This window comes from Hyperoodon ampullatus (assembly GCF_949752795.1).
Source record: "Hyperoodon ampullatus genome assembly, chromosome: 1".
In the NCBI taxonomy this organism is placed as follows: Eukaryota; Metazoa; Chordata; class Mammalia; order Artiodactyla; family Ziphiidae; genus Hyperoodon; species Hyperoodon ampullatus.
Genome location: NC_136914.1, coordinates 220737047 through 220746062, shown reverse-complemented (window position 1 = coordinate 220746062; position 9016 = coordinate 220737047).

The window sequence follows — 9016 nt, the reverse complement described above, 5'->3', positions numbered from 1 at the left end:
TAGAATTTGAATACTTTTCCTCACCTGCTTGCCATTATTAATGTGCAGTATGGTGGTGCAGTTAAAATCCATTAGCTTAAACAGTCAGCTCTACCCACCACCAGTCCCTCCTATCAGGAAACTTGCACAAACCTCTTAGATAGCCTCATCCACCAGAGGTCAGACAGCAGAAGCAAGAAGAACTACAGTCCTGCAGCCTGTGGAACAAAAACCACTTTCACAGAAAGATAGACAAGATGAAAAGGCAGAGGGCTATGTACCAGATGAAGGAACAAGATAAAACTCCAGAAAAACAACTAAATGCACTGGAGATAGGCAACCTTCCAGAAAAAGAATTCAGAAAAATGATAGTGAAGATGATCCAGGACCTTGGAAAAAGAATGGAGGCAAAGATCGAAAAGATGCAAGAAATGTTTAACAAAGACCTAGAAGAATTATAGAACAAACAAACAAAGATGAACAATACAATAACTGAAATGAAAACTACACTAGAAGGAATCAATAGCAGAATAACTGAGACAGAAGAATGGATAAGTGACCTGGAAGACAGAATGGTGGAATTCACTGCTGTGGAACAGAATAAAGAAAAAAGAATGAAAATAAATGAAGACAGCCTAAGAGACCTCTGGGAAAACATTAAATGCAACAACATTCGCATTATAGAGGTCCCAGAAAGAGGAGAGAGAGAAAGGACCCGAGAAATTATTTGAAGAGATTATAGTCGAAAACTTCCCTAACATGGGAAGGGAAATAGCCACCTAAGTCCACGAAGCGCAGAGAGACCCATACAGGATAAACCCAAGGAGAAACACACTGAGACACACAGTAATCAAATTGGCAAAAATTAAAGACAAAAATTATTGAAAGCAGCAAGGGGAAAACGACAAATGACATACAAGGGAACTCCCATAAGGTTAACAGCTGATTTCTCAGCAGAAACTGTACAAGCCAAAAGGGAGTGGCATGATATACTTAAAGTGATGAAAGGGAAGCACCTGCAACCAAGATTACTCTACCTGGCAAGGATCTCATTCGATGGAGAAATCAAAACTACAGACAAGCAAAAGCTAAGACAATTCAGCACCACCAAACCAGCTCTACAACAAATGCTAAAGGAACTTCTCTAAGTGGGAAACACAAGAGAAAAAAAGGACCTACAAAAACAAACCCAAAACAATTAAGAAAATGGTCTTAGGAACACACATATCGATAATTACCTTAAACGTGAATGGATTAAATGCTCCAACCAAAAGTCACAGGCTTGCTGAATGGATACAAAAACAAGACCCATCTATATGCTGTCTACAAGAGACCCACTTCAGATCTAGGGACACATACAGACTGAAAGTGAGGGGATGAAAAAAGATATTCCATGCAAATGGAAATCAAACAAAAGCTGGAGTAACAGTACTCATATCAGATAAAATAGACTTTAAAATAAAGAATATTACAAGAGACAAGGAAGGACACTACATAATGATCAAGGGATCAATCCAAGAAGAAGATAAAACAATTATAAATATATATGCACCCAACATAGGAGCACCTCAATACATAAGGCAACTGCTGACAGCTATAAAATAGGAAATCGACAGTAACACAATAATAGTGGGGGACTTTAACACCTCACTTACACCAGTGGACAGATCATCCAAAATGAAAATAAATAAGGAAACAGAAGCTTTAAATGACACAATAGACCAGATAGATTTAATTGATACTTATAGGACATTCCATCCAAAAACAGCAGATTACACTTTCTTCGCAAGTGCGCACGGAACATTCTCCAGGATAGATCACGTCTTGGGTCACAAATCAAGCCACAGTAAATTTAAGAAAATTGAAATCGTCTCAAGCATCTTTTCTGACCACAACACTATAAGATTAGAAATGAATTACAGGGGAAAAAATGTAAAAAACACAAACACATGGAGGCTAAACAATACGTTACTAAATAACCAGGAGATCACTGAAGAAATCAAAGGGGAGATCAAAAAATACCTAGAGACAAATGACAATGAAAACACGATGATCCAAAACCTATGAGATGCAGCAAAAGCAGTTCTAAGAGGGAAGTTTATAGCTATACAAGCCTACCTCAAGAATCAAGAAAAATCTCAAATAAACAATGTAACCTTACACCTAAAGAACTAGAGAAAGAAGAAAAAACAAAACTCAAAGTTAGCAGAAGGAAAGAAATCATAAAAGAGCAGAAATAAATGAAATAAAAAAAACAAAATAGTAGAAAAGATCAATAAAACTAAAAGCTGGTTCTTTGAGAAGATAAACAAAATTGCTAAACCATTAGCCAGACTCATCAAGAAAAAGAGGGAGAGGACTCAAATCAATAAAAATAGAAATGGAAAAGGAGAAGTTACAATAGACACTACAGAAATACAAAGCATCCTAAGAGACTACTACAAGCAGCTCTATGCCAATAAAATGGACAACCTGGAAGAAATGGACAAATTCTTAAAAAGGTATAACCTTCCAAGACTGAACCAGGAAGAAATAGAAAATATGAACAGACCAATCACAAGTAATGAAATTGAAACTGTGATTTAAAATCTTCCAACAAACAAAAGTCCAGGACCAGATGGCTTCACAGGTGAATTCTATCAAACATGTAGAGAAGAGCTAACACCCATCCTTCTCAAACTCTTCCAAAATATTGCAGAGGAAGGAACACTCCCAAACTCATTCTATGAGGTCACCGTCACCCTGATACCAAAACCAGACAAAGATACTACAAAAAAAGAAAATTACAGACCAATATCAATGATGAGTATAGATGCAAAAATCCTCAACAAAATACTAGCAAACAGAATCCAACAACACATTAAAAGGATCATACACCATGATCAAGTGGGGTTTATCCCAGGGATGCAAGGATTCTTTAATATACGCAAATCAATCAATGTGATACACCATATTAACAAATTGAAGAATAAAAACCACATGATCATCTCAATAGATGCAGAAAAAGCTTTTGACAAAATTCAACACCCATTTATGATAAAAACTCTCCAGAAAGTGGGCACAGAGGGAACCTACCTCAACATAATAAAGGCCATATATGACAAACCCACAGCAAACATCATTCTCAATGGTGAAAAACTGAAAGCATTTCCTCTAAGATCAGGAAAAAGACAAGGATGTCCACCCTCACTCCTATTACTCAACATAGTTTTGGAAGTCCTAGCCATGGCAATCAGAGAAGAAAAAGAAAAGGAATACAAATTGGAAAAGAAATAAAACGGTCACTGTTTGCAGATGACATGATACTATACATAGAGAATCCTAAAGATGCCACCAGAAAACTACTAGAGCTAATCAATGAATTTGGTAAAGTTGCAGGATACAAAATTAATGCACAGAAATCTCTTGCATTCCTATATGCTAATGATGAAAAATCTGAAAGAGAAATTAAGGAACACTCCCATTTACCTTTGCAACAAAAAGAACAAAATACCTAGGAATAAACCTACGTAGGGAGACAAAAGACCTGTATGCAGAAAACTATAAGACCCTGATGAAAGAAATTAAAGATGATACCAACAGATGGAGAGATATACCATGTTCCTGGATTGGAAAAATCAGTATTGTGAAAATGACTATACTACCCAAAGCAATCTACAGATTCAGTGTAATCACTATCAAATTACCAATGGCGTTTTTTACAGAACTAGAACAAAAAATCTTAAAATTTGTATGGAGACACAAAAGGCCCCAAATAGCTAAAGCAGTCTTGAGGGCAAAAAGTGGAGGTGGAGGAATCAAACTCCCTGACTTCAGACTGTACTACAAAGCTACAGTAATCAAGACAATATGGTACTGGCACAAAAACAGAAACATAGATCAATGGAACAAGATAGAAAGCCCAGAGATAAACCCACGCACCTATGGTCAACTAATCTATGACAAAGGTGGCAAAGATATACAATGGAGAAAAGACAGTCTCTTCAGTAAGTGGTGCTGGGGACTTCCCTGGTGGCGCAGTGGTTGAGAGTCCGCCTGCTGATGCAGGGGACACGGGTTCGTGCCCCGGTCCGGGAAGATCCCACATGCCGTGGAGCGGCTGGGCCCGTGAGCCATGGCCGCTGAGCCTGCGTGTCCGGAGCCTGTGCTCCGCAACGGGAGAGGCCACGACAGTGAGAGGCCCGCGTACCGCAAAAAATAAATAAATAAGTGGTGCTGGGAAAACTGGACAGCTACATGTAAAAGAATGAAATTAGAACACTCCCTAACACCATGCACAAAAATAAACTCAAAATGGATTAGAGACCTAAATGTAAGACCGGACACTATAAAACTCTTAGAGGAAAACATAGGAAGAACACTCTTTGACATAAATCACAGCAAGATCTTTTTTTATCCACCTCCTTGAGTAATGGACATAAAAACAAAAATAAACAAATGGGACCTAATGAAACTTAAAAGCTTTTGCACAGCAAAGGAAACCATAAACAAGACGAAAAGACAACCCTCTGAATGGGAGAAAATATTTGCAAACAAATCAACGGACAAAGGATTAATCTCCAAAATATATAAACAGCTCACGCCGCTCAATATTAAAAAACCAAACAACACAATCCAGAAATGGGCAGAAGGCCTAAATAGACATTTCTCCAAAGGAGACATACAGATGGCCAAGAAGCACATGAAAAGCTGCTCAACATCACTAATTATTAGAGAAATGCAAATCAAAACTACAATGAGGTATCACCTCACACCAGTTAGAATGGGCATCATCAGAGAATCTACAAACAACAAATGCTGGAGAGGGTGTGGAGAAAAGGGAACCGTCTTGCACTGTTGGTGGGAATGTAAATTGATACAGCCACTATGGAGAACAGTACGGATGTTCCTTAGTAAACTAAAAATAGAATTACCGTATGACACAGCAATCCCACTCCTGGGCATATACCCAGAGAAAACCATAATTCAAAAAGACACATGCACCCCATGTTCATTGCAGCACTATTTACAATATCCAGGTCATGGAAGCAACCTAAATGCCCATTGACAGACGAATGGATAAAGAAGATGTGGTACATATATACAATGGAATATTACTCAGCCATAAAAAGGAACGAAATTGGGTCATTTGTTGAGACGTGGATGGATCTAGAGACTGTTATACAGAGTGAAGTAAGTCAGAGAGAGAAAAACTAATATCATATATTAACGCATATATGTGGAACCTAAAAAAATGGTACAGATGAACCGGTTTGCAGGGCAGAAGTTGAGACAGATGTAGAGAACAAACGTATGGACACCAAGGGGGAAAGCAGCGGGGGGTGGTGGTGGTGGTGGGATGAATTGGGAGATTGGGTTTGACATGTATACACTAATATGTATAAAATTGATGACTAATAAGGACCTGTATAAAAAAATAAATAAAATTCAAAAAGAAAAATTCTTTAAACTCATATTTTTTGACTTTTTTTTCTAGGATCCATTCCTAATTACAGAGTGAATGGCCAGATTTGAATGCTCCCCTTGCACTCTAGCGAGATACATTTTAAGAAAAGAAAAAAAAATCCATTAGCTTTAGAAAACAATGAAACCACTTTAAAAGAAATATTCCGCCTCTTTTTTTTTTTAGAATGCCACATATATTTTGTAGATTGATGACATTTTGTTTATTACCAAAATATAGCACAAATGAATTAATTGTCCTGGTTTCTTTTGAAAACAATGAAAATGTTTTTTTTAAAAAGTAAAACACCAGGGCTTCCTTGGTGGCGCAGTGGTTGAGAGTCCGCCTGCCGATGCAGGGGACACGGGTTCGTGCCCCGGTCTGGGAAGATCCCACATGCCGCAGAGCGGCTGGGCCCGTGAGCCATGGCCACTGAGCCTGCGCGTCCGGAACCTGTGCTCCGCAACGGGAGAGGCCACAACAGTGAGAGGCCCGCGTACCGCAAAAAAAAAAAAAAAAAAAAAAAAAAAAAGACATTAAAAAAAAAATAGATCAAAGACCTAAATGTAAACCTAAAACAGTAAAACTCTCAGAAAGAAAACATAGGAAAAAACTTCACGACATTGGATTTGGCAGTGGTTTCTTCGATATGACATAAAACCCATGGGTAACAGAAGAAAAAATAGACAAATTTGACTTCATGAAAATTTAAAAATTTTGTGCATCAGAAGACACTATCCACAGTAAAAACGCAACTCACACAATGGGAGAAAATATTTTCAAATGATATATATGATAAAGGATTAATATTCAGAATATATGGAGAACACCTAACGGTACAAAACAAACAACCCAATTCAAAAATGGGCAAAGGACTTGAGTAGATGTTTCTCCAAAGAAGATATACAAATGACCAATAAGCACATGAAAAGATGCTCTATGTCATTAATCATTAGAGAAATGCAAATCAAGAGTACAATGAGATATGACCTCACACTGATTAGGATGGCTACTATTGAAAAAACAAAGTGATGAGGATGTGGAGAAATTGGAACCCTCATGCACTTTTGGTACACAGTAAAATGGTAAAATGGTATAGTCACTATGGAAAACAGTATGGAGGTTTCCCCCAAAATTAAAAAGAGATTTACCATATGATCTAGCAGTTCCACTTCTGGGTATATACCCAAAAGAATTGAAAGCAGTGTCTCAAAGAGATATTGTGCCCCCATGTTCATATCAGCATTGTTCACAATTGCCAAAAGGTGAAAGCAACCCAAGTGTCCATCCATGGATGAATGGATAAGCAAAATGTGGTATATACAGAGAATGAAAGATTAGTCAGCCTTGAAAAGAAATTTTATCACATGCTACAACATGGATGAACCTTGAGAACATTATACTAAGAAAAAGAAGCCAGCCACACCTTATAGGTACTTAGAGTTAAAATTACAGAGACAGAAAGTAGAATGGTAGTTGCCAGGGGTTGCAGGGAGTGTGATGGGAGTCACCGTTTAATGGGTGTACAGTTTCAGTTTCACAAGGTCAAAGTTACAGAGATAGATGAGGGTAATGTTTGCACAATATTATGAGTGTATTTAATACAACTGAATTGTACACTTAAAAATTGTTAAGATGTTATTATGTTTATTTTAACACAAAAAAAAATGAGGGGGAGGGGAAAAAAACCCGTGTCCTTCTGTATCTCCTGAAGTTTTCATTTTAAACAAGAACTATGGGTTCCAGAAGAGAAGTAGTAGAAGATAAAGGCAGTTCTTTGACTTCTTCAGAGTCAGAATTCTTAAAATACGATGAAACAAAATGATTCAAACAGAATGCAGTCATTTTTACTGCAGATTTTCACTAACTAGAGACCCCTTTTTAGAGTTTCTATCAAAAACTTAATGTTTTCACTTTCACACTTTCCATCTGGATCAAGCCTGTGAACGGAACACGTCTGTGGTTGGAGAAGAGCCACCATCAAAGGGATCAACTGCTCACATTGGCATCACAGTTTACAAAGTGGTGACACCTCTGTTCTCACTGAAACCTCTCAGACATTAATAGCCACCACCCCCATTGTCAAGCCACACATTATTCATTATATTTTCACTTTCAAGAAGAAGCAACAGGCTCAGGGAGCTGAACTGCTTTGCCAACCATTCTATTAAGTAAGTGGGGAAGATGGGCCTGGAATCCAGGACTCCTTTCCTTCCCCTTGCTTCCATTCTCTGTTCCCCGTGCCCATGTGGGTTTTGGTATAGAACCTTCTTACTTGGAACTGATCCCCTTTGACATTTGAAATCCAAGGCTGTTGAAAGGAGAAGTGACTCCTCTTCCGTGGCCACCTCTCTCAAGGTAAAGCAAGTACAGCATCTTCCTAGTTGTCCCTTCCTTTCCTCACATCACTACTTCCTCCTTCTTAAGGACAGTCCTATGCCCTGCATTGGACAGCAGCCCAGGATTTAAGTTTTTTACCATTTTGACATTTTCTCTCCAAATGTTCTTGGAGAACATATTTCCAAGATGACTTAGAGGAAAAAACACAAGGATAGATAAATCTGAGTTCTTCCATCTTGGTCACTTAACTGCTGTATAACTTTGGGTGAGTGATTTAATATTTTATAACCTCAGTTTTCCCTTCTGTAAAATGGGTCTATCACAGTTTCCATCTTGTGTGAGGTTTATAATATTCTGAACATGAAGCAACTAGCACAGGCCAGGCACACAGGAGGTGGCCAATAAATGTTACTTGTTAATCTTCCTCTCCCCTCACTCTTTCCATGCTTTATTCTTTCTCTTTCCACATCAGGAATAATGTATATGATTCTTAATAACCCTAGAATTCTAGGAAATTTGAAAGTCCCCCTTCTTTTATTTCTTTGAGAGATAAAGAGAAGTGAATTTAATATCAATGCTGTAGAGCCATGATTCTCAATATGCAGTTCTTCCACCAGCAGCATCAGTATCACCTGGGAAGTTGTTAACCTATGCAAATTCTCAGGCCCCACCCACCTTATTTGAATCAGCGAATTGAGGGGTAGGGCACAGCAATTGTACTTTTAAACTCTCCAGGTGCTTCTGATATCCTCTCCCACTTCCATTAGTATGTGACTTTGGTTGTGTTAAGTGACTTCTCTGGACTTTCTTATTCATTGGCTGTTGAGAGGATTAACTGGGGCAGTTCCCATGAGGCCCCGAGATAGTCTTGCAGTTCAGTGCCCTGTTCTCAGCTTGGCCTCACACTGAGATCACCTGGGCACTTACAAAACAAAAACAACAAAAACACCTGTGAGTGTATATTTATTTCAAAATAAAAAGTTGAAAATAATCCACTGATGCTTGGGTCCCACCCCCAGAGGTTGTGATCTAATTCTATTGTGTTTAGCCTGCAGATCTGGGTTTGGGGAAGCTCCCTGGCTGATTATAATACGTAGCAAAGTCCTGAACTAGAAGTTTAGTGTCTTAGGGCCTAGAATCTGGAACTAGTTGGGTACTAACTCCAGTCATTCCATTTACAAACTGTATGACCTGAGACAAATTCTCAGTGTCCCCGTGAGCCCAAGCTGGGGGCACAGCCATCAGTCAGTGACT